Consider the following 26,937-nt stretch of genomic DNA (forward strand, 5'->3'; position numbering starts at 1 on the left):
CATCATAAAAATACTAAGAGGGAAAAGAGGAAAGACCAAAGGATGGAGCTCTGTGGGGATATTTCTCTCTAAAGCCACAGTGAAAGAACCCCAACTGGACAACAAATTTCTAAACATGCCTGTAGGCATGTTCCCCATGTAACTTAATTCCAGACTGGTTGTGCCTGCCTTTAAGCAGCAGTATTCACACTGTCTGTTCAACACCCCTGTATCCTATGCACAGCAGAATTTTTATGAATCTCTGAGTCAGTTCTAATTCCATTTCATGCATCTTTGACTTGCTGTCAGTATAATAAGTTCGCCAGTCACCTGGGCTGGTATTCTCATTACTGTCTGCCTCTGCTGATCTTCTGGGCCATCACTTCTTCATGTTATGCATAATCTGGATCATAATCCGTCTGTGTGGACTGCTATGTCAGTGAGTGATGTCTGCTGACACCATGAATGAATTGTTACACTGTATAAATTAATATGGACTTGCTTTCATCGCTCTGCACTTAACACTAACCCATTCATATGGCAACTCACGTTCCAGACTACATACATATAGCACAGAATGGGCTTTAGTTTATCTCATCTCTTTTTGAAGTAATGTTGAAATACAGGCTTTTCCTCACAAACCCTTTCTTCTCAAAAGAAGTGAGGTTGTTGATAACGGTCTTAAGCAAACCATGTTCTCTAGAAAAGGAAGGTCAAAGAAAGCACACCCACCATGATGAGCAAGACTGGCAAACTGGTAACAACGGACAAGGAGAAGGCAGAGGTACTCAACAATTTTTGGCTCAGTCTTCACTAGCAACCTCTCTTCCCACGCCTCTCAAGTGGATGGACCACAAGATGAGGACTGGGGGAGTAAAGTCCCTCCCACTGTAAGAGAAGATCAGATTCCTCACCACCTGAGGAACCTGAACATACAGAAATCTATGGCACCTGACAAGATGCATCCCAGAGTCCTGAGAGAATTGGCTGATGTAGTTGCCAAGTCACTCTCCATGATATTTGAAAAGTCAGGTGAAGTGGCAGTCAGGTGAAGTCCCCGGTGACTAGAAAAAGGGAAACGTTGCACACATTTTTAAAAAGAGTAGAAAGGAGGTTCCTGGGAACTACCGATGTGTCAGCTTCAACTCTGTGCTTGGGAAGATCATGGAACAGAACCTCCTAGAAGCTATGCTAAGGCACATGGAGGACAGGAAGGTGATTTGAGACAGCCAGCATGGCTTCACCAATGGTAAGTCCTGCCTGACCAACGTCATGGGCTTCTATGATGGAGTGATTACATCAGTGGACAAGGGAAGAGCCATGGTTGTCATCTATCTGGACTTCTGTACAGCCTTTGACACGGTCCCCCACAACATTCTCCTCTGTAAATTGGAGAGATACAGATTTGATGGGTGGACTGTTTGATGGATGAGGAATTGGTTGGATGGTCACATCCAGAGAGTAGTGGTCAATGGCTCAATGTCCAGAGGGAGACCAGTGACAAGTTGTATCCCTCAGGGGTCCATATTGGGACCACTACTGTTCAATGTCTTCATCAATGACATAGACAATGGCATCGGGTGCACCCTCAGCAAGTTTGTGGATGACACCAAGCGGAGTGGTGTGGTTGACAAGCCTGAGGGACGGGATGCCATCCAGAGGGTCCTGAACAAGCTCAAGAAGTGGGCCCATGTGAACCTCATGAGGCTCAACAATGCCAAGTGCAAGGTCCTGCACCCGGGTTGCGTCAACCCCTGGTATCAATACAGGCCTGGGGATGAAGGTATTGAGAGCAGCCCTGCTGAGAAGGAATTGGGTGTACTGCTGGATGAAAAGCTGGACATCAGCCAAAAATGCGCGCTCACAGCCCAGAAAGCCAACCGTATCCTGGGCTGCATCAAAAGAAGTGCAGCCAGCAGGTTGAGGGAAGTGATTCTCCCCCTCTACTCTGCTCTGGTGAGACCCCATCTGGAGTGCTGTGTCCAGCTCTGGAGTTCTCAGCACGGGAAAGCCATGGACCTGTTGGAGTGAGTCCAAAGGAGGATCACAAAAATGATCAGAGGGCTGGAGCACCTCTCCTGTGAGGACAGGCTGAGAGAGTTGGGGTTGTTCAGCCTGGAAAAGAGAAGGCTCCAGGGAGATTTATTGAGCCTTTCAACATTTTAAGGAGGCTTATAAGAAAGATGGCGACAAAATTTCTAGAAGGCTCTGTTGCAACAGGGCAAGGGGTAATGGTTTTAAACTAAAAGCGGGAAGATTTAGACTAGGTATAAGGAAGAATTATTTTATGATGAGGGTGGTGAAACACTGGCCCAGGTTGCCCAGAGAGATGGTAGATGCTCCATCCCTGGAAACATTGAAGGTCAAGTTGGACGGGGCTCTGAGCAACCTGATCTAGTTGAAGGTGTCCCTGCTCATTGCAGAGGAGTTGGACTAGATGACCTTTAAAGGTCCCTTCCGACCCAAACTATCCATGATTCTATGTTTCTATGTGCTTCCTCCACTAATTAGATCAGTTGCCATTTATCACAGCATTATTCATCCTTCAGACTGTCTAGCAATTATTTTATCTAATTGTTTTTTAACATATTTTCAGGTATTCATGGAATGATATATAAAATGCATAACTAAAATCTACCTACTTCCTCTCCTACATAGGTTAGTTAGTTAGTTATTAGTAGGTTGCATAACCTACTAATTTTGTAACAGTCTTACAGCACCAGCTGTTCAATATCCGATTATGCTGTTTGTGTTTATAATTCCATCATACTTACACATTCAGATGTTTGTCTCTTAATATTTATTCCACTGATGACATCTAGATTTCATTTTGTCAATATCTGGTTTAACCAAGCCTTTAATCCTTCATAATTGATCAAACTGCTGTCTTTAAATATCAGCATACAGGTTGTCATCAGTTTTCTCTTCTTATTTACCAGTAAGCTTCTGTGATGCTTAAAATGCCTCCATGTATTATTTGTAAAAGCCTTTCTGACTTCTCACAACATTTTGGCTAGAATTACCTCACTATATCTTTAATTTTTTCTATTCCTATAAATCTTTTCTCATTGTACATGCAGTTACCCAAGTGTCCCTTACCTAGTTTCACTGATACACTTCACAGTCATGTTTCTTAACACTGGACGTTGGCCCAGCTCTCTAATGATCTTCATTAGGCCCTGCATTCTTATTTGTGGTGACTTAGTGTCTGAGTCATCTTGATGTTTGGATTTAAAATGCCAAGAAGCTCTTGGCACTTCTTAGACTGCGTGCTGCTAAGACTAGGTAAGCACCATGAGTGTGCTTTGCTCAATTATTTGTGTTCAGTCCTAAGCTGACAACATGTTTATTAATTACATTTTGCAGAATTTCAGTTCTCATCCTGCTAATTGGACTGGGATGCTAATGGCTGACCTTCTTTTCAGTCTTTTGCCCCTGATGGCATGTCTGTTAAAAGACCACATCTGACCACTTGTGTAATTCAGCGTGTTTTGTTACTGCAGCTGCTTAATTAGGGGTCATGTCTTCATAATAAACTACATAGGCAGAATTAATTTCTCAGAATTTCATTTACTGAGGAGAACTAGGATGGGGATTTCACTTGAATTATTTATGATTTCATCTCCTTGACAGATGTTCATAAATATCTACACCTGAACCAGAAATATTGTTATATTCTTATTACCTGCTTCTAGACATGATTCTTAATCTGCATGTACATCTCACAGAAGCCAATGGTTTTGATTTGCTTGAAATCTTCCCTTTTTTTAATCGATGTCTAAATATTAAAGTGACCATTTGTTCTCCCTTCCCCCAAACTAGAAGCCAAGGGTTTCTTTCTTCTGAATTAACTGTCACATTGTTTACCATACGATTTAGCTGTAGGTGAAAAATTCATTGGGTTCTCTCACTTTTGCAGTGGATTGTAAAGTTTGGCTGTTGCTTGTCTGTGACTGCAAGGCTGCAGGAGTAGCTCAGTCTGTAGAGCTCTCCTGTATGTCACCACCAGGACTCCAGGAGCTATCAAGCATCATTCGTATCCCTATGGGCTCTCTCGGAGATGTTGGGACAGAGACTGAACATTCAAATACGCTGGCAGAAGAGGATAAGCAACAATTTAACGTGACTGAAGCAAATATTAACACCTCTCAAAACATGCCATTTTATTTCATATGGCTTACCTTGCAGTAGAAACTACTGATTAAGGCAACGGGATTTCAGAAAAGCAGTTTCAGATAACGGTGCAAAATGTTTGGTATCCTGTTACTTTTATTTAATCCAGTGACTACCTAGTGTAATATATAGAGAAAAAAACCAGGAGGATCTTTGGACTCCATCACCTTGGCTTAATACCTCACCGCCAGATAATACAGCCACATTTCATTTCTCTTGCTTTACTAACTGAGCAGTGGCTCAGCTTCCAGGAGTATTGCAGAAGATGCCTTTACTCGAAGTGACTGTGGTCAGTGCGTATTCTTTGGATTCAAACACCTCCACCAGGGAAAAGCCTCACTGAGTTTCTTTTGGCTAAGAGAAGTTCTCTAGCCATTTGGATACTGGCAAAAGATACATTAGGTCTGCTCCAGTAAACTTTTTAAACTAACGTATAAGAAAATTTTAGCTATGTTTACATAATTTTTACTGGATTAAACCTTAATCATCTGTCTGACTAACCTTTGGCTTTCACTGGTGTTTTGGAAGAAGAAAATCTCATAGATCTTCAGACCAAGGAGCTTCTAAAACATGTGGGAGGCATTTAGGCACCAGGAACTGAGATGAGTCTGGGATGACTTCAGAGGTGCCTAGAGACCTTCAGGGCTCTTGTGAGTCAGGCTCTGCTGTGAATGAGAAGGCTTTCCTGTTCCCTAGCCTGGTGGAGTTGCCTAAATTCTGCCAAATTTAGGCAAAGTGTAGGTGTAGGTGCAGTGTAGGTCCTTGCCCAAAGGAACTAATACAGCAAACTCTGTGGACCTGACACAATTACGGAATTTATAGTGACACTCCCCTAAATTGAGGATGCTGGTGACCTGGAAAGGCTGAGGTTCTTGCATTGTTAGTCAACACCTCACTCAGAAAGCACCTGCATTCTTTACTTTTTAGCTAAGCTTTTTATACAAATGTGACTAAGCAGTGCAGCAGGGCAAGGAACTCTTTTGTTAGTCTCTAGAGCAATATTTTTAAGAACTAACATTGCTTTCATTTAAAATATTCTGATGACAAGACTAACGATTATAGTAGCAAAACATTGGAATATGTTATGAACACAAATCCAGATAAACTATTAAATAAGGAAAAGCAGCATAAACATTTAGAGATGAGCGGTAATTTCTAAGAGCAATTTATAATTGGAAAGGATGTGAGGTTTATTGAGCCGGATTGCTACTTTTGCCAGTGTCTGAGGGTGACAATTTCTGCAGTGTTTACTGTTACGTGCCGTCCCTCCTATTTTGAGAAATGCTGTAAGAACTGTTCCACAAAGGAAGGGTCCAAGGATGAAATCTTTTTCATCGCACAAGCTGATCTGCATGGGAGATGTTTTGAGAGTTTTTCTGTGGTAAGGAAGGCTTGGTGGGCATCCATTCCTGCTGCAGGGGAGCAAGGTCAGATTTCCAGGGGTTGCCCCCTATCGCCCCTTTATTCCCACTGTCAGGAAGATGCTGTCTCTCCCTTCATATCAGCAGAAAAGCTCAGGACTCTCTTGTAAGGGGCAATCACCCTAGCAGCCCTTCCTCTGCCTTCCTGCTCATGTATCTCACACTTCCAAGACAAAGACTGGATCTTTTTTTTCAATTCTAGTGTCATATCTTTGGGGTAAAATTTCTCCTACTTAATGGCCATTACTTACCCCACACTGTATTCTTGATGAAGATCTCTGAATAGTTCCCATCTGTAAAGTGAGGTTCCCATGCTATCAATCCTGTTTCGGAATGTGAGACCCCCTTGTGCTTTTGTCTGTATTAATAAGTTAATTACCTCCTTTTAAATGCTGTGACCCACTGAAATTTTTTTTTGCCATGTAATTCTCAAGCAGTATGTCAGGACATCCCGTTGTCTGAAGATGTGTCATAGATTATTTAGATGTTGCAAAGCAGATGGACTGCTGTGTGAAAAATAGGACTCTTGAGCTTTAATTTTGCAATGCTTTTTTTTTATTTTAAATACAAATCAGGCCTCATTTCCCACTGACTTATATAGATGCTTTTTAAATGTGTTTTTTTCATTGATACTGTCCCACACCACTAATTTCCACTTTCCCCAATATCTTTCTTCTATCTTTGCTGAAAGAAAAGAAGAAAAATGTGTCTCCTGTTCCTTCACATCAGACTTGCTGACATTTTCACTAAAGGACTTTTTCTCTACGTTCTGTATGTGGTTGTATCAGGAGGCATGGGCACATGCTGGCATCTGACATTTTTGGGCAGTTTTACCAGCTATATATAGTAATCAAAAATGGAAACATTTTACCTGCCGGTGTGTCTCCAAATAGCCCCGTCAGCTGAGGGTTCCCAGCCCAGTGGGTGCCCCTGGTGGGTTCAGGATTAACAGTGGGACATCGGTCCCTCCTTAGGAAAGAAGGAGGGAGGGAACAGCATCGAGCAGGGGTGACGAGCTTTAATGTTACTCTTACCAAGTTGGAAGGAGGATGGCTATTATTAGCTATTTACTAACAACCTGTACTTGCAGCTGGGCACCAAACACACCTGTCCATCTACAGAAAATAATGATTTATCCATTCAGGCACTTCTTGCTACAAGGTGAAGAGCAAATTGCCCATGTCTCATGTCAGTCAGGCAAGGTCCTTGGCTCTCTCATGCTGTAGCTTTTGGGATGCTTATGGAGAATCCTTCGCAGTTGTGAAATGCCGCATGGGGACACATCAAAAGCCCACCTGAAAGTCAAGTAATTGCATGATGGAGGTTCACATCACAATCCTGAGACTTTTCATAATAACCAAAATGCCCGGCTTCCACTGTTGATACCCAGAAAGCTCCAGACACTGGTGAACATCCAGTCTAGAAAAGCACGGCTCTTCCTTCATTTTCCAAAAGAAATCAAATGGTAATGTTTTCCATTTGCTGACATTTTTGCCATTCGTCTTCAGATAAATATTTTCTTCCAACAATTTATGCCCTCTCTCCCAGTTTGGGTTTATAGCATATCTGAATTGGTTTCACATATGGTGTTGCAGAGGGTTTTGATAGCCACAGATGGTGCATCTGCCAACATTTGAAATCTGCTTCACTACCCAAACCTTTAATACTTGTCAGTGTCCCAAAAAGAGTTAGTAAATGCCTGGTGTAGCTATTCACTCATAATAAACACTGAAGGATAGTGAATTGAATGAGCTGCTGGGAATTAAATAATCAAAGAAATCTTATGCCCTGATTCTGTAGCTCCAGAAATAATATCATGAGGAGGATCACCTCACAGCAGGTAAATTGAAGGAGAAGTCTTAGTTGGCCTTTCTGAGCTTCACATTAATTTCCTTTGCTTGATTTTAGTCAGACCTCTGTAACTAAATGACATTTTTTCTATGTTAGCATATTATGTTTTGCTGCCATTAAAAGAATACAAGGAATTTGTATATGTGTTGCCCCAAAATACCAAAGTCCATCCAAAAGGAAAAGAAAAATCAGAATTATTAGGCAGACAAAACCGACTCATTTATTAGTGCACTTATACAGAAGTTTAAAATCACTTGTCCCATTAGAAAAACACAGATAATTTTTATTTCTTGTGTTACATGAGTACCAGTACCCAGCAGGACCCACCCTGGCTGAATCCTTCACAGCGAGACCTGCTGGTGGGCTGAGGTGGGGAGGAGGGAAGTGCAGAGCCAGAGCCAGCCCCTGCTTTAGTACGATGTCAGCCCAAGCAGATGATGGCTGTGGCCCAGGCCCCATCCACACGGCGACACTGTCTGGCCTTTGCTTCGAAGGTAATTCTGCGTCTGCCTATAAGTAAAGGTAAGGACAGGGAGAAACACTATCCTCTGTACTCGTTCAGACTTTTTCAAATACAGAGTGCCATTAGCCCCAGAATCTCATCAGCAATCCTGTCCCCCAGCTCTAAAAAGTGCCAGGATTATTCCATAATAAAGGGTAGATGGCAAGGCAAAGAAAAAGGAAAAGACATTATCCCCATCTTGCAAATGATAAATTGAAGTCCTGCGAACACATGTGACTCGCCCAAAACGACACAGAAAAATCTGTGCCAGAGCTATGCTGTACTTCAGGTGAAGTGTGCCAATCCCAGACTGGGTCCCCACACTGATTTGTCCACAATCTAAATTGAGGATCCAATAAGCTGTATAGCGGGAAGCTCTAAGAAAAAACACATGGAAGGATGGAACCGGGTGGATAGTAAATGGAAAGCTGGTCCCACAGACAGAGTTACCTGGAAAAGTCCAGAGTTGGGAAAAGAGACCAAGACAGAAAGTAAGGCTGAGCTTAAGAAAAGTGGAAGGAAGGAGGCTTAGAAGTCAAGAGCAGATCCTGAGATGGAAGGAATGGGAAGCAGGATATAAGGATTTCATGATCTGCCACGATTAGAGGAATGGGCAGGGAAATGCAGTGAGTTTGGCAGCTGCAACTTCGCTGAAAAGGAAAGGAGAAAAAAGAAGGTAAAAGAAAGATGAGTCTGTTTCCCAAGGATGAAGGAAAGGGTGCAATGGTGCCTTGATAGCGTGTGTGTACATTTTGCAGTGAAAGCGGGAGACAGATTTGTCAAGGGTCTGGGTGCGAGAGAAGGGAATGACTCCTACAGCCAAGGCCAGTGTGGGATGGGCAGCAGGGAAAGGTCTGGAAGGAAGTCAGTGATTATACCCCGTGCTGTCCTGCCTGGGGGGACCATGCTCAATGGGTGCTGCAACAACCCTGATACCCCTTCTGCTTTGGGATAGCTGGTTCCTTCGAGCCTGCTGGGCTGGGAGCTGCACGGAACATCCATGGCCAGAGAGCGGAGGAGGTGAGTGGCAAGCTTTGGGCAGGCAGGAACGGCAGAATAAACAGGCATGTCTCTCACAGGCATGGTCTTCCTTCCCAGCCACTGATAACAAGCAGTTTTAATCCCCAAACTTGACAGCTTTTCTACAATTTGCTTAAGAGTGAGTGTTTTTGCTGAGGACTCACACATCCACACGTAGACCTTGCTTCCTAGACTTTAAATGGCTGCCCAAGGAACACGGCTTTGAGCATGAGTTACTGCAATCGAAAATGGCATGTTTTTGCAAGCAGGGGAATGAGAAGAGAGACCAAGTTTCTCTCTCACTGCACAAACCTTCAGATTTACAGTGCAGCTTGAAACCATAACTGTTCTAATGAGGAAAATGTGCAGTCAACTGAACGTTAACTGTTTTGGACACTATTACTGTAAAAATAAATAATCAACCAACTTTATCTCTGAATAGAAAACTCTGCTGTGGGAAGACTGGCTGAATAACTGACATGATTGCTGAGGAAGAGATGGAAATAACAGTTTACAGTTCACAGGATCTCAATGGACAATCAATGTGGTAAATTAGGATGTGGCTGAAATTATAGATATAGTAATTAAAATTAGCCATGAATAATAGAACACAGTTCCTCTAGAATAGAATAGAAAGTGCCGCTAGACAGAAACAGAATAATACTGTCCAAATGTACAGAAATTTTAATTTTTAAGGGAAGTTCAAACTGGCAAGAGATGTGTTCAGTATCTCCACTGACACTTTTCACAAGCTTGTAATAGGCAGCTGTAAATTATTGTTGGAGAGGAATTTAATTTAATAGCATCTCATCCTTATGAAAAACACTTTCTGAAGCATATTTTAAAGTTGATGCTAAGGTGTCTCTAAATTACCATTCAGATGAAGTCTATTCATTTCAGCTGGCCACAGTTTGACTGTACTCTCCTCTTTAGTCTATTGCTCTCTTTTAAATTGCAGAAACTGTGTTATGAACACAATAGCCATAAGCCCTGCTGTTCCGGCAAAGCAGCTATTCACAGCCAATGCTGGAGCGGCTTTTTACGTAACAGGAGAAAATTACAAAACCAGAAAAAGTGGAGGCTTTTATTTGCTCTTTCTGTTTCCCTGCAAAACTCCTCTTGGAAGTCACTGTCAGCAACATGATGCAGAACTTAAGGCATTAGCTTGTCCTAGCAGAACGACTCCCACTTTTTTAAAATCTTAAAGTATAATGGGATTGTGCTGAATGAATGCAGGACTGCAAAGCTGGCCAAGAAGCCTGTATGTCATTAGATTTCTACCAAATACATAGGTTCAGATTCCGCAGGCTCTATAAACATGTCTGATTTTAAGGTATGTGGACAGTATGACTGAAGTCCTATTTTGCCAGATCTGATCTTAAGTAGTTCTGTTGTGATATCAATGCTGAACATTTGGGCTTTCAAAGGCTAAACTTTTTCTACTAGAATCACATGCATACACTTTGAAATTTTTCCCTTTCTCTTGTACGAATTCCAGTGACACGATGGAGGATACCTGTGGCATCTCTAATGTTTTTTAGCTGACGGGAATCTCAACAGAAAATTTTTTCTTAGGTGTACAGATGTGCACATTTGTAATGCAGTGGGGCTTTAGGAGAACAAGATCATAAAAAAACACCAGCGTAAGTTATTTGTTATCAAGATGATATTAACAAGATAGGAGCATTCAGTTGTTATCCATTGGACAACAGAAAAAAATGGCCATTACTTTGCAGATGACCTTTTAACTGTCTCCAGTATGCCCTTTTCCAGTTGCCACACTGCCGTCCCTGTGAGCCTGGGACAGACATCAAATCCTCTCTAAGAGTACCTGCGTAGGCACATGAGCGCACAAGAATGGCGCGACACGTGCTAAGCCTGCTTATCAACCCCAAGACACAGACACCCCCCCACTATTTAATGATAAAAACTGCTTCATCATAAAAAGGAGGGTTGAACACATGGGTATAGCTACTGTATGTACATCCACATCACTCGCCCTCCCAAACCGAATCCTCATCACTCCCCCTCACAAACCAAATCAGAGGGCAGCCAGTGCTGGGAGTCTCCAAGTTCCCTTTGTTCCAAGGCTGGGTAAGACTCACAGACACTACATTGAGGATTATAAAACCCAGGTGGGGATGGGCTCCACTAAACCCCAGGGGAGACTCAGTGCTGGAGGATATGATAGCAAATTTGAGTTTTGATATAAAAGCATGATTATGTCTGTCATATGTCTTTTTATCTTTCTTTCTCTTGTACTACATGTATTCTGGCAAATCTTAGGGTTCTCCAGCAGTTTGCTAATGATCTGTTATAAACAATTTGTTTTGTTTTGTTGTTGTTGTTTTATTTTCTATTGAGCTGTTTCTAATGATTCACAATTAATTATAACAGCTCTAAATTTTCAATTTAAAGTAGTTTAAATTATTGCCCAGGCTTTTCCCATAGGCAGAGGCATGCTAGTAGTACAGTACTGGTGAATCAGATTTAATGGGCATTTTGAAACAAGCATAGCTGCAATTATGCCCAGAGAATCCCTGCCAACTTTTTAATGGTTTATTTTTATTGTAAAAGCATCTTTTAAATACCTTTGTTTCTCCTGGGATGGAAATTATTGTTTTAGAGTGTTTCATGCCAAATTTTTAGTTACAATGTTACACAGTAATCAATTTATCATTAATAAAAATCACAGGTTATAGTCCAATAAAATACAGAACTAATACAAGAGGACATGCTGGAATTAAAGGTATTTGTATTTGCTATAACACATCAAGTAGTTATTATTTTTATGTTACTCCTGATCTTTTAAAGTGCTATGCAAACACTAAGCGAATCATAAAACCTAAGAACTCATTATTGCTCTCTCCTTATTTTATAGACGATGAAAAGAGGACACAGAAGTGCCCTGCCCATTGCAACAGGGAAACAAAATTAGAACTCCTGAAAGTGCTTTGAGAATAACAATACATCTCATGAGAAAATTGTCTTCGAACTTACTTCTGTAATAAGATCTTGACTTGTTCTTCCTTCACAATGGACAGAAAAAAGAGAAGGCATGTACATTTTATTCATTGTGTTGATAAAATGTTGTACATCCAAATTTTGAACCTTCTTCCATTGCAGCTTGAAAACTGAATGAATGCTAAACAGTGCCAGTCACCACATGATAGCTATACCTGCATCTTTCATGAGACCCCATGATGCATATTAGACTGGCTTTGAAAGCTCCAATTAGTACATTTGAAGTCCAGTCTCCAACTTGAGCAACTGGCTGGAGTATTTATTTGTTTATACAGATGCCGCTGAAAACAAAGCAACAGACACAGTAGGAAATAAATTAGATATGTAATTTTTTTCCTACCTGATTAACAAGGTACAAGAAGAATTAAGCACGAAAAAACATGTAAAGCACTGATGGATAAAATGGGAACATATTCATGACCACATCTTGATCACAGGATATTACCTGACAGTAAAAATATCACTTAGATTTTCTGAATGAGGCACAAGGCAAATATCTTTGAGTTTGGTTGAATTTATTTTCATTTGGTTATCTTTGTCATAGGTAAACCATGATCCACTGACACTTGATTCTGAATCTCACTCATTTTGTTAAATCCAGCTTTAGCATGCTGGGCTGGGCTGAGGCTCCAGTCATACCTTTGGTGGTGGTACCTCTCTTATTTGGTAGGAGTTGAGTGTGACACCAGTGATTATTACTATCACTATCTGCATTTTAGGTATTTATGTATTTACTTACACCTCCCTTTTGCAGACTGTGCTAACTGTGGCTCCCCCAGTCTCCAAAAGGGTATCACAGGAATAAGAAGCTACAAAGAAGGGCCACAAAAATGTTCCCCCAAGAAATCTGTTCCACAGCTCAACCTGTGGCTCCAGTCATTATTATGCCACTATTCACATCTTAAGTACTTTCACACTTCCTTATATCTCACGTAAGCAAGTGGGGAGTCAGGTTAGGTTTTAATATCTCCTTATTTTTGTATTTAATTTGACCTAGCTAAGGTTTCCAGACCTTAGCAAGCAGCTATCTGAAGCATGCCAGAGGACACCAAAGCAAGAAACATGCTAAATGTCAATCAAAAAACCTAAAGAAAGTATGAATGATTTTCCATGCAGACCTAGAAGGATCACACTGGAAGTGCTGATTTTTAGGAACACTTCTTTTCTGTAAAATAGCTACTGAAGTAATTATAGAGTAGTCTCTACTATACGACTTATTAACACTATTAAAGATCACTATTTTTTCCCTTGGTGATGTGCGTTCCCGTTGGATTGCTCAGAAGTGCAAAATATATTTGTTTAGTCAGGAGGACTCCTGCTAATTGTTCGATGGCACTTGCTGTGCTGGAGAGATTGGATATTTATGTTGTTGCTCTGAATGCAATGCACTCCTGATTCATTTTAATGTTGTTTGGATAGCTGTGAAGAAATAAAATGGCACAACATTGTTTTCCTATGCTGCTTTCAAAGTGACATAATGACTGCAAATATTGCCTGAGATACCCACTGAGACAATCAGGGGACTTAATTTTAGATGAAGCAATATGTATCTGAAGACTGAAAGCAAAATGGTGCCCTGCAAAGTGATGGGGGAAGTATTGGAACAGAGATCACCACTAAGCACCAGGTTGTATATTTTGAGACAACTGCCAATTTTTATGTCAGGCATAGTATACATTGCCTTAATTCTGTAACTCTCCTTTACAAACAACAGCAGAGTTATTAGCGTGCTAATTGATTACTGTTTCAACCCTTCACAGAAAATGCACTTGTTATCATGAACAAAGTGCAGTTATTCCTTCAGAGACATCGTTTGTAGGTTGATTGCCTTTCTTAATGTTATGAAGCAGTCTTTCCATTAAAGACAGAAATGAGAAATTTTACGCTGCTTCTTAATTTTACACCTCTCAGTGCGAATGCGTGTCTTAGCATCACTCTCCATTCAGAACAACCACTAATTTCCCCAAACTTCTGCCCGCTTCTCCAGAGGCAGACCTTGTTCTTCCCTTTACCCATGCTGGCCCATGTAATATCAGGTCCATTCTTCACAGCCTTCCTCCTCCCTCATACAAGTGCTCATTTGCCTTATGAGCACAGAAGCTCGGTGCCTGGACCAGCCTGTAAAAGGGTAGCGTGCTTCCTAGCATCATGGGAGGAACCGTTCAGTTCACAAAAGCATTTGGTCCAAGGCAGAGGTGGGATTCCCACCCAGAGGCAGGAGGAGGTGAGCTATGCTTACGCTGTGTGAGTTAGCTTGGGACCTATGTAGGACCCGTGGCATGGCTTAGAGTGAACTCACGTGGGGTTTGCGCTGGAATTAGCATTGCCCTTGTAAACATGGAAGTCTCCGGCACTCTGAGACGAAATGCACGAGCATAGGTGCAAAGGCTTGGTGATGAAATACCGTAAAGCAGCTTTCCATCTCACTGTAACTTGAGCATGTCCTGTCACCTAGAGGTCCCCTAGCAATGCTGAGAGCTTCCTGGGGGAAAGGGACTCAGAGCTCAGGAAGCAATTTTGTGAATTTCACAGAAATAACTGGGGGAAACTAAACCAGATTCTACATTGTACCTCTGGGAGTTGTTATCCAGAGGCAAAAATCTTGAGGGGTCTGTTGATTACTTCTGATTTTCATGATCCTTGGCAGCTCTGAAACAATCTGGATTCAGAGCATGGGATGGATGTATCCAACTTCCTTAGTATCCTGCCACCAAGCAGACAGAAGCAGAAGCCTAGAGAAGAAAAAAAGAAAAGGTCAACAATATAACAATGTTTCCCTCAAATACTTTTCCAGCCTCAGGGACTCCTTGACTCAGACGTGGTGTCTCTGTAATTAATAGCCCTGATGTTTTTTTTTCTTTGGATAATTTTTTTCGGTTATATTTTGAACTCATATAGATGCTTTACACCTGAAAAAACCCTGTAGTTTACCTGCACCATGTGAAGAATCAGTTTCTTCCATTTGCACTGAGTCTGCCATCTGCTTACTTCTTCTGTTATCCTGTAGCTCTTGCTTTGGCAGAGACCGTGAGCAGCCATTCCCGATGCACCTCTCTCTGCATTTTTTTAAAATGTGCCACCTCTCCCTACTCCCCACTCCAATTTCTCTCTTTGCTAAACTAGTGTTTACTTAGCTGCTATTCCTATGGAAAGTGTTCCATGTTTTTAAAGATAGTTCCATGGTTTTGAACATCCCTGTCACCCTGCTCTCAATCTTCCCCAGTTACGCTCTGTATTTTTTGAGACTGGAGGATGAGAACTGCACACAACAGTTCAAGATGTGGCTGAACCATGGATGTATACAGCCGGGTAATGAGATTCTCTGCTCGTTTCAAAGGCTGCTCTGTCTTAAAACTGATTATCCAGCGTAGCCTTGCCAGCTCCTGTATGCATATTGTTTGGAGACCTGTAATTATGTAAGAGTCTCAGCTTGCATTTATGAGTTGCATAAACAAGTTTCTATCTTTTGCGACTAGAGAAAAAAATCTGCAGGAAGTAAAACCTATAACTTTGAAATCAGAAGCTAAGAGAAAAATAAAGATGCAATTCTTTTTTGGGTGGGGGGTGTTGTTACATTTCACTCCTTTCAACCTGATTTCATAATTTGACAACATATGTAATGTTTGTGTGCATTTTATTAGTATTGCCGCATTTTTTGCCACTTGGTATACAAATTGGATGAGCTATGCTGAATAAAACTCACTTCTCAGTACACAAGATATACTGCCATCCACACATGGGATTTTTATCTCCTCACCCTCGCTCCATACTTGGCATCTCCTTTTGTTTTGGCCTCTGCGTTGTTCCCATAGTCCACCTCTGACTGCAACCAACCTGCTGTTAAGAAACATTCTTACACATGTGAAATCCCAAACCTGCCCAGCAACAGTTTGGGAGAGGAATGGTTGACCCGGGAAGGCTCAGGAGGGCTCTAGGACTTGCAGTCTTTAGGTTTTGGTGTCACAGCAGTATTTGGAAATAGGAGCAGGGACGATAATCCCTCCACGTGACTCATTTTACTTCTGACAGTGACACGTGAGCAGCCAGAGTCCTTCCTGAGAGCAAAAACCCAGTCTTGCTGATTTTTAAAATAAATTTCTGCCTCCTGCCTGTGTTCTGAGGATCATGTCTGTTTGTTCTAGCTCTTCCAAGTTAAGGTCAAACAACGATGCAAAGTAACACCAGACAAAAGAGCTTTTATCACATGTTGTACACCTATAGAAGGAAATAGATTGGATGTAGGGAAAACAGATAATCAAGGGTTAGATGTAGCTATAGGGAGGGAGCTCGTATTAAAGCAGGGTCCTTGTCAATAAATGCCACCCAATTTAATCTGAAGTACCCTTGCTCAGCTGCATAAGGACCCTGCATGATAGATGTGAAATGAGAGTGGTAATGTAGCAGGTACTTATTCTACAGTCTTGCTCTTCTTCGTAGAACTGTAATTAGCTGCATGTCTTTTTCAAGCAGTGCTATTACTATTTTTATTTTTATTGACCCTTGAATCCTATCCAAACAGCCATAATGGTTTTTTTGGGCTGATGATATTCCTTACTAGATGCTTAGAAAAAGCTAAATTAAAAGTAGATGCCTGTTGCGTAACTAATTGAATAAATAATCCAGCATGTGCAAATAAAATGTCGAGAAAACAGGTCTTTTGATTAGCCTTATCCAAATTCAGTTTCCGTTAGCTCTCCTTCAAAATGAAGTAGAACTATAAGGAGAAATGTGTGTGTCTGTGTGTGCACATGTACCTTCTTGTTTACATCTAGGAGGTTGAAAACTCTGAAAACAAACTTAAATTCAGTGCTATCACTACCATTGGAAAAATCCTGTCATGTTTCTGGTAAATTATAGACCTTTAGTATCTCCTACACTCATATACCTTCTTGTCATGTTGCATTTTGAATAAATCACCTTTAAAACTAACGGCCATTTGTAAAAAAAATAAGGTCATTTTAACCCGTAAGGGCAGAGATTCGGAATTTCCAAAGCAGCAATTGTATTTATACATTTAAGCTAATGCTAAGTTAAGGAGGCTGAACTCCTTGGAAATTACAGGTCCCATTTCTACTAGTTTAGTTATGAAAGTTGCCTCAAAGCGTGATGGCTATTTTCTGTGCATAATTTTTCAGCTCCAGTTTACAATTCCATCTTCTACTGGCCTCACTGACTCTGGAAAAATTTCTCCTTTAGATGTTTTAAAAGCTTTATTATTTTTTATATACATATAGCAAATTGTTTCTGGAACTCTTTTTTGGCTTATCACGTTGTGACTGTATACATCAGTTGATAACAGAATTCATTACCTTTTATAATTATTTGTGCTTTTTGAAGGGTGCTTTTTAACACCCAGTATCTTTGTTTTATCTGTGTTGTTTTTCTGGATGTGTTTGGTCTTTATGAACTGAATCACCATTGTGGTCTCATTAAACATTCTTCGTGGTTCCTTCAACTGTTTTTCTTCTGTTCACTCTTCTTGGTCATTTTTTTCAAGACACGCTCTCATTTTTATTCAGACCCCTTTTTTAACACATGCCCATGTCAGATTCTTTTGGTTTTGTTTTTCCTACAGAGATGCTCACTGTGATAAAGTGGGTCCAGTCTTCAGTTGCTATATCTTGAACCAGATCCCGTGCACTGCTTGGAACTATACCAAAAAGCGCTTCTCTTCTTGTAGACTTTCTGACTAGCTTCTTCATGGCTCCATCACTGATCATGTCTAAAAACATTGTGGGTTTTTTTTCTCGCTCATGTTAATATTTGACTTCTGCTCTCATAATTTGTCTTATTTCCGTTCCCACTTTGTACAACGCTCATTGTCACCATTTTGGTTGGGTGGTCAGTAGTGCAAATAGCATACTCTTCCTACTAGGCAAAATACTTTTGAGCAAAGATTCAGATTTCCACAGAATTCACCTTACTTGCCTTGAATTTTTCTTCAACATTGCATGCTTTTATCAGGCGTGCCCTGGCAACCTTATATGGTTTACATCACAGAATTATGCTGTTAGGTGTTCCCTTGATTATCTTCCTTTCAAGAAGCTTTTGAGCCACCTGTTCTAGCAATACCATCATTTAAAGCCAAGTATTCCACTGCAGCTTGTTCTTTGAAACAACATTTGTGAAGTTTCTTTTTAAGAGCAAAACCCAAATCAGTACACATGGGGAAAACAATAGAAATGATAATTGGTTTAAGTCAGATTTCTTCTCATGAGTTCTCTACAGTGACCAATAAAAAATTCTGTTGGTGCTGTTAAGGTGGAGTTTAATTACGAGCAGGTTTGCTGCCTGGAAGTTAGACAGCATATAGAGAACTCCTTATGATAAGTGCATTAAAACACTTGCAGAGACTATCTACTGAGGGTGCAGAATCTCCTCCACTGAAGACTTTTCAGACAGATAATACCTTGCACAAAAGATCTAGTTCTGCCTTGGTCCAGTAAGTTAAATGACGTCTTCTCTTCCAACTTTAATTTCCTAATTAAAGTTAACTTAGTTAAGCTTCCTCACTAAGTTTCAAACTTGCATAGTCCAGGTAACATTTCTGTGTGCCACACACACAGCCTGAGACTGACGATGTTTAGATTTCCTCTACTGTAAAATGCAGTCCTCAGACCATGGTGAGTCAACTGACTAGCCATTAAAAATAAAAACATTTAAAATAAACACTCATTGTACCGGAACTTTTGACTCCCACATTTCCAATTACGGAAAAGTTACTTTCAAGATACTTCATGTAAATATTATTTCAAATATTACAATTTTATATCCTGCAATCTGTTTTATACTGATTAAAACAAAGAGAGGAAATGTGCGAGACACATAGACTTCTGAATTTAAAACAATAATTCAAGAAATTAATCCATTTTAATAGAAGGAGTTCATGAATTAAAGATGGAAAATTAAGGCAAAGAAAATGGAATCTTAAACAGTCCTTTGTTCGTGTTCAAATGTTGCCCTCACTGAAGTCTTGTGATGACACCTGGAACTAGCTCATAAACTGTTATGTTCATCCTCCGATTTAGTATGTATATGTGAGTATTTTTCTGTGAGATTCATACTAACTAGGAAAAGCAAGACTGAGCATAAACAACTCTGAGTGACCAAACCTTCAGAGAATGTGCACTCAGGTAAACCCAGCACAGTCTCAGGGAGCAACAGTCCGACACCCTGCTTTGCTTTTCCTTAGAGATGGGTGGTCCACAAAGAGGACACGACCACCCGGCAGAGGGATGACAAAGAATGCAGGGTGCTCTGGCCGATCACAGTGCCTCTATCCCCATCCTTCCTGGCTTCTGTTCATCTTGCGCCGAGATGCAGTCAGTCTCCATGGGAACCGGCATCTTCCTCTCTGCCAGAACCCTGAGAGCTGAAATCACTGGCTCTGCTGCTGCGTAGGTGCCACTGCGAGGGACGGGAATGAGAAGTGCTCCTGTCCAATATTCACTGTTTTTTTTTCCCAACCCTATAGCTGGGTAAGGCAAGTTCTTAAAATGGGAATACTAAAAGTACTGGAATCTGTTAATTTTTCAGCTTGCGTAAGGGCAGCCAGGTAACTCACCTAGCTTTAGGAAGTGGAGGTCAGTGCTTGAGTTAGCAAAGGTCTTCCTTCTCCACTTCAATCTACTATGAAAGATTGCATGGCTGGACACATATCTATTTCTTTCTGAGCAAACCACTTTCACATGTCATCCAGTTTAGTCACCCAGAAGATGCTAGCCACATAAACTAAAGTTCTTGCCCAGAAAGAATGTTAGACAGAAATACAGAGCAGGGAGCGAAGTGGCCTTGAGTTCTTCCCATTGGTTTTAAAGGACAAGAACACATTTAGTATGAAAGTACAGATCAGAGGGAGTCAGCTGGAGAAGTTGTCCTTGTGACAGTCTGCTTCCTTGAGTTGAATGCCTATTTTTTTTGCATACAGCTACTGTTCATGTTGTAACACTTATTCACAGATCTACCTGTGAAAATACATCCCTTTACAGTCAGCATCCAGCGCTCCTGGAGGCTAGCCTCCAGGCAGGATATATAATCCTAGAGCATGGCTCTTATTGGTGGATGGCTCCCCTGTAGAAGAGCTTGAACAGCAGCATGTGGGTCCACTTATTTACAATTATAAAACTTTGCACAAGGTAAAGGTACAATCTTACAGTACAAAGTATTGCTTTTATAGCATAACGTCCTTGAGGTCACACCACAAAAAGCCCTTTTATCAACAAATAAATTCCTCATAAAAAACATACATACTGTTTATTCACCCTCTTTCCAATGACACTGACTTTCAATAACTATAAGGATAATAAGTAGACTTCTTTTTAGCAAAGTTTCACCTGATAGCAATATAAAAAAAATCCACATTTTCCTGTTCAGATTGGGATCCTCTTTTCACTTGCCATGATACATTTTTACTTAATTAATCTAAGCTTACTGTCAAGCTGTGTATAATTCCCTCAAAAGTTTGCGGATAATACCAAGTTGGGCAGGAGTGTTGATCTGCTTGAGGGTAGGGTGGCTCTACAGAGGGATGTGGACAGGCTCAATGAATGGGCCAAGGCCAATGGTATGAGGTTCAACAAGACCAAGTGCTGGGTCTTGCACTTGGGTCAAAATTCCATGCAGTGCTACAGGCTTGGGAAAGAGTGGCTGGAAAAGCTGCCTGTTGGAAAAAGACCTGGGAGTGCTGGTCAACTACTGGCTGAATACGAGCCAGCAGTGTGCCCAGGTGGCCAAGAAAGCCAAGAGCATCCTGGCCTGCATCAGAAATAGTGTGGCCAGCAGGACTAGGGAAGTGATCGTCCCCCTGTACTCGGCACTGGTGAGGCCCCATCTCGAGTACTGTGTCCAGTTTTGGGCCCCTCACTACAAGAAAGACATTGAGGTGCTGGAGCGTGTCCAGAGAAGGGCAACAAACCTTGTGAGGGGTCTGGAGCACAAGTCTTCTGAGGAGCGGCTGAGGCAGCTGGGGTTGTTCAGCCTGGAGAAGAGGAGACTGAGGGGAGACCTTCTCGCTCTCTACAACTACCTGAAAGGAGGTTGTAGTGAGGTGGGCGTTGGTCTTTTCTCCCAAGGAAATGCCCTCAAGTTGCACCAGGAGAGGTTTAGATTGGATATAAGGAAAAATTTCTTCACTGAAAGGGTTATTAAGCATTGGAACGGGCTGCCTGGGAAAGTGGCTGAATGACCATCCCTGGAGGTATTTAAAGGATGTGTAGATGTAGTGCTGAGGGACATGGTTTAGTGGTGGTTTTGGCAGTGCTAAGTTAATGGTTGGACTCGATGATCTTAAAGGTCTTTTCCAACTTAAACAATTCCATGAATCTAATTAATACTCTAACTGACATTCCTGACTTCAACTACCTCAGAATAAAGCACAAAAGGTCACAAAATTCAAGTTCTGTATTCTACTAATGTGTGTTCTCTTCATAATAGCTTTTATGATACAATAGGCAAGAGATTTTTCTCTCCAGTATCTGTAAGCATACCTTGCAATAATGTTTATATTCTGTTGAAGCACTTGTGCTGCTGGAAGTTCTACATGCAGAGAAGGAAAACAAAAAATGGAAACAACAACTAACCAATATTTCTGTTTGGCATAAAGCATTCACTTCTCTAGCATAATAAACATGCATTTCACATAGAAAGAAAATCTGAACAATGTAATTCCTTCAATTTTCACATTCTATCTCAGAAATACATTCCTAGCAATGTGGTTCTTCATTAAAAACATTAAGACAGAGTTACTCCTTAGTTACAACGTGTTAAATATTTGAATACTTTGGTGAAGACAAATTATTCCCACACATCTATAAAATAAAGATCACAAAGGACTTAATTTACTGGTTAACACTTTCCCTGAATGTTTAATTAGAACAACAGTGTAGGGTTACAGACGTGGTTCAGTTCTGAGAGATGTTCAGTAGCCAGAGCAGTGTGTGGCTCTCTTAAATAGTCTTTTTATTTTTTTTTCTGGACCATCCTGCTAAGTACTCAGCCCTGGTTCCAGACTGGTCCTTGGCAGGAGTGCTTGGAAGCACTGACTGGCTCCAGGCACACCAGGACGTACCCTTAAAACCTGTGTCACTCCTCCTCGACAGGCAGGACAGGCCCACAGCTTCTTAGACGGGTATCCATTTGACATCCCCGAAGGTCACCAAAGCTCAGCATCAGTGAATTCAGATAATTGCAAAGCAAATGATCACAGAGCAGGAGCACAGGTTGCAGAAGGATTAAGTTTAGAAAAGACTCCAGGAAATGCCAATTGTGCATGGCCAAATGCCAGCTGATACTGCATCTCCATTTCAAGTTTGACAGTAAAGGCACTAATCCCTTTAATTACTGCACTGCGCGTGAAACACTTTACAAGGTAACTGTGTTCTAGGAACTAAGCTGCATGTACTGCAAAAGTTAACTTTTTTCCCTTGGATAAAAAGGATTTTGTAACATTAAAGGAGCTCCTGGCACTGGCTGAGGCTCTTTCCTGAAAGCACTAGCTTTTGTCTGAAGATTGAAGCCCTGCTCCTGTAGAGAGTGAAATGAAACCTCCTGAAGGCCGATGGCTCTTCTGGGCAGTCCTTGCAGGATGGCAGCACTGACTTGTTTTTCCTCTGTTAAAGTGACATGCTGTGACCTATATTCAACCCACGTCTCACAGGACCACCCCAAATGCACCATTTCCTCCACTAAGAGTGGCCGCCTCTGACTCAGTCGATGATACAGAAAGCTTCATCCCCTTGCAAGCAAATTACTTTAATTGCTTTCTGCTGCTAACACTGGCAGCATGAGGTACCTGAGAGCAGATTTATCCGAGCTGTGCCTAGTTAGACTTTTGTCCCCCAAGTGCAACACAAACTCCACTGGGGCGAAGGAAATGCCAGGACTGCAAACACTAAAGCATTAGCTTCAGTCTGCAAGGTCTCTCTTCACCTGCTACTTTCTACTTCAAACAGCTTAGTGGAGATAATTGCTACTCGCAGGCACTCTCCCTTGTAAACCCATTTTCCCAATGATCTGTAGCGTCCTGTTTCTTTCGCGTTTGCAAAGATGCTTTCAGTGATAAAAAAAAACAACCCTGGTATAAAACTTGCCGCAGACCCAAACTTCATAGAAGGAACCTGCACTGTCAAAACATAGGTGTGTCAGTGAACGGTTCCCAATCAGTCAAACACAAGAAAACAGGTGGGATTTGCCGGGCAGTCACGACTACATGTATTTGCTCTCATTAGTCCATGCTATTTTGCTGTTGTTTTCCCACTATGAAAATTGCTGTATGAATGCACAGTGGCTCTTCCAGCTGGAAATAATATATATTACTTCAAGGTTCTTGGGAGGAGCAATCATTTGTAATTTAGTCATGCTGTGTCATTCCAGGGCAAACAATATGATCTGACACTTTGTTTACGGTATAAAGATATAATAGAGATAAACCTGGCATGGTATAGAATTATCCTGATATTGAAAAACTAGCCCCCATCAGTACATGATAGCCACCAGATATGAAACAAGGGGTGGCAGGGGGCTACTGGGTGAAAGAGAGATGGTTTTACAAAACTCATATTTGAAAACTTTTGCCTCTTTTACAGCCATAGACAGAGATTCTTCGTCGCTGCAGGTGATTTTGTTGAAGATCTTTAAAGTTACTACCACCTTCAGCTAAGCTGTGTTTTCCCTGGCTGGCCTTTCACCTGAGCTCATAAAACAAGCCATAGGAAACCACAGCAAGAATGAGAAAGAAGGAAAGCAGACAAAACACCCCTGGTTTGGCAGAATATGGCACTGATGTTTTTGGAAAGTGCATTGCTTCCTAGAACCGCTGTAGAAATTATCCTATAGACTGAAGTGATGCTAAGGAAGGGGCAGTGTGACCCTTTTTTCTTGATTATATTTGCTAGATGAGATGTTATCACGCAGGACCACTAAAACCTGATTCCCTGGCAGTTTTTTCCTTGAACATACTAACGCTATTTTTTTAGTAAAGTTCAAGGTTAGGCAAGTAAATATCTAATTAAAGGGCTCCTCAACTTCTGGTAGGTTCAGTTTTATTTCTGATCCTATCTTACTTCCTATTCCTTTGTAGTGCTGTTGCACGTGCGTGGGGTGAGGCCGAGCTCATGTTAAATTCCAGCCTCTGCCTGTGTGCTGGGTGTCTGAGCTCCTGCTACAACAAATCAAACTCTTGTCTCCAGCTGACGGGGGCCCAGCAGGTGGTGCAGATGGTCACCCACTAAATGTCTGTGGAAGCAGGGGCTGCATCACCTCCTGGGCTCTGCTCCCCAGATCTCCACCGACCACAGTGAGCGATGAAGCGCTGAGCATGCAGGCAAACACCCACCAGTAGACACCTACGGTTTGGCATCATAATGTGCTTAAGTCAGCCTCACGCCTGTGTGCTCAATAGTGAGTGAACCAGTGAAGCAGTTCCCAGAGGTGCTGCTTTCTGTCTACTTATGACCTCAACGTAGTCAACTGAAAAACTGCATGTCCAGCTAACTGTCCGGACTCCTCCGCAGCTATGGGGAGAGAGGTGATTGCAGGCAGGGAAGCAGTTTGGCATTATGACACTTCTACTTTGGTGCAGTGAATCACATTTTGGAGGTGCTCATCTCTTTCCATCACCCCTAGAAGGGTTCCCAGGCAGCTGGCTTTCACTATAGACCGAAATTAAAGGCTAGCATGATGAAACTCGCCCTGCGCCATGCTCTCTGAAGCTATATACTGACAATACCTACAAGAACCTCACTGTAGCTGGTGACAGAAGCATTAGTTCAGTGCAAGGAGATATTTTAAGTCTCCAAAGCCAGCCCCGATGTGTCCATGGAGTATGGGAAATAGACGGCTGTACTCATTTCTTACTGATGGCTGTATCAGGGGCTGATGGTTACAGGCCGCGCCCCGGGGACCCAGACTTGCAAAGTGGCTGAGGCTGCCAGAAGCACCAAAGCCCGTAACATTCCCCATCTTTGGTTTCTGTAGGTAAAGCTCCAGCCTGCTGAGGGCAACCTATGCGCGGTGGACATGGCAGCACCTGAATGAAAGGTACATATTAAAAGCGTGCTACGGATTACGGCTAAGACCTAATTAGATGCTGACCCCAGTTCACTCTGAAGTCAGCTCAGTGGCCATGCTTGTGCCAAAAGCACGATTTGCATCTGCTCCCTGCTCCTGCCTGACCCAAGCGGTGGCCAGGTTCCATAGCCAGCAAACAGCGGATGGCAGCGTTCGTCCTCCACATTATGCTTCTACTCGCGACTCTAAATTAAAAGACTCATTTTGCTATATTCATAAAATGATAGAATGCTGTACAAGGGTTATGAGACGAGGGAAATATGGAAGGTTTATTCTATCAGTTCTCTATATACAGAGGTTTACATAATGTGTATTGGTAATAGTCCCTTGTACAGAATGCACTGACCCGTATATGAAACATAACTTGATGCTTCCCAAATGCTGCAAGCACATGTAAATAAAAAGAGGAAGTGTGCAGAGAGATATGCTGCCTGGATATAGAATATTACAGCTTTGAGATCTGTGGTTGTGTTAGCTGTATTTACTGCCTGTAAGCAGACTTTCCCCCTAAGTATATTCATTGCATCTTACTCGAGCCAACATTGCTCAATATTCATTAAGCTTACAAATTAAATGTGAAGAATTAAAATTGGATAATCTCACTATCCTGCCATCTGTTCCTCAACTTGAAAGTAGCAGAGCATCGTGCTGGTTTTGGTGGGGTTTTTTGTTTGTTTGCTTGTTTGTTTGTTTTTTCTGAAATATTCATTGCAGACGATGAACCACTACAGAACCTCAGGCACACAAGCTTCGGGACGGTGCCCAAAATCAGACTCTTTTATTGCAAGAGCTTCGGGACCGTTGTAAATTGAGCAAGTTGGGCAAGAAAGAAGTGTTTTCTGCACCCGAAAGCCGTGGTGGGAAGGGTCTGCACGGTGCTGCCAAAACGCACCACTGGAGAGCGGCGACTTTGCTCCAGCAGAAACCCTGGGTCTGTGTGGGACGGCCAGGAGTTATTTGTCTTTGCAGACGAAGGGAGGGCTAGCAAATCTGAAAAGGTGGTAATATAACATCAAGGTTCTTCATCAGTCTGCTGGGAAGGAAATCGGCAGTGTAATTGGAGCTCTGGCGCAGTTGTTCTGTTAAGTCGATGCAGCTGGGGTACTTCTTTTCAACTATTTTGATAACTAGAAGTTTTCCTTAAGTTTCCTGTAGGAATTGAGTTTAAAATTGAAGATACCCAAATATCGTCTTGGTTACCTCAGTAAAAAACCTGAATATTATTCTTTAGTAACTTTTAGAACTAATTTTAAGTATTTGAACCTCAGTACAAGCCATTGACGCTAATATTTGTTATCACTCCATATTCCCAGAGATTGGAGGAATGGCTAAGGGACAGGCATACTGCCTTTCTGTAGTGATTATCCAGAGATAATTAAAATGCAGGTAAAGTTAAAATACAGATGAAAATTTTCCTATCTAGAAAAGGCAAACCAGGCCATCAGTATCACATGACACTATCCCTAGAGATCCGTCGCCTGATGGGAAATTCAGCTCTGAAGAGAGGGCCAATAAAAGTCTAATTTTAGTGCAAAAGTCATTTTTTTTTCCCAGACACAGAGTGAATCAAGGCCAAAGGAGCATAAAGGCCATCTTTGTATTCTCCTTTTTGAGCTGTCATAGCTGCAGATCTGATTATTGCTGTAAAGGATCACCTTTGACAATTGCAGCAAAGGATCACCTTTGCTGAGGGGTGAATCTCACCCTAATGCAGGGGCTCCAGTCCTTGTTCCACTGATTCAAAAAGGTACAACTGTCAGGAAAGGTTAGTGACCCCTATTAAAACAAACAGGCTATGCTGGGTACTTGGAATTCCCACTAACTTTTGTTACTTTTTTTTGTGGCTTCTGTTACAGCAGGATTCACTTTTTGATCTCTGCAAAATCCTCTTCTGAGCTCTAT

Source organism: Chroicocephalus ridibundus, chromosome 2 (assembly GCF_963924245.1).
Source record: "Chroicocephalus ridibundus chromosome 2, bChrRid1.1, whole genome shotgun sequence".
Taxonomy (NCBI): Eukaryota; Metazoa; Chordata; class Aves; order Charadriiformes; family Laridae; genus Chroicocephalus; species Chroicocephalus ridibundus.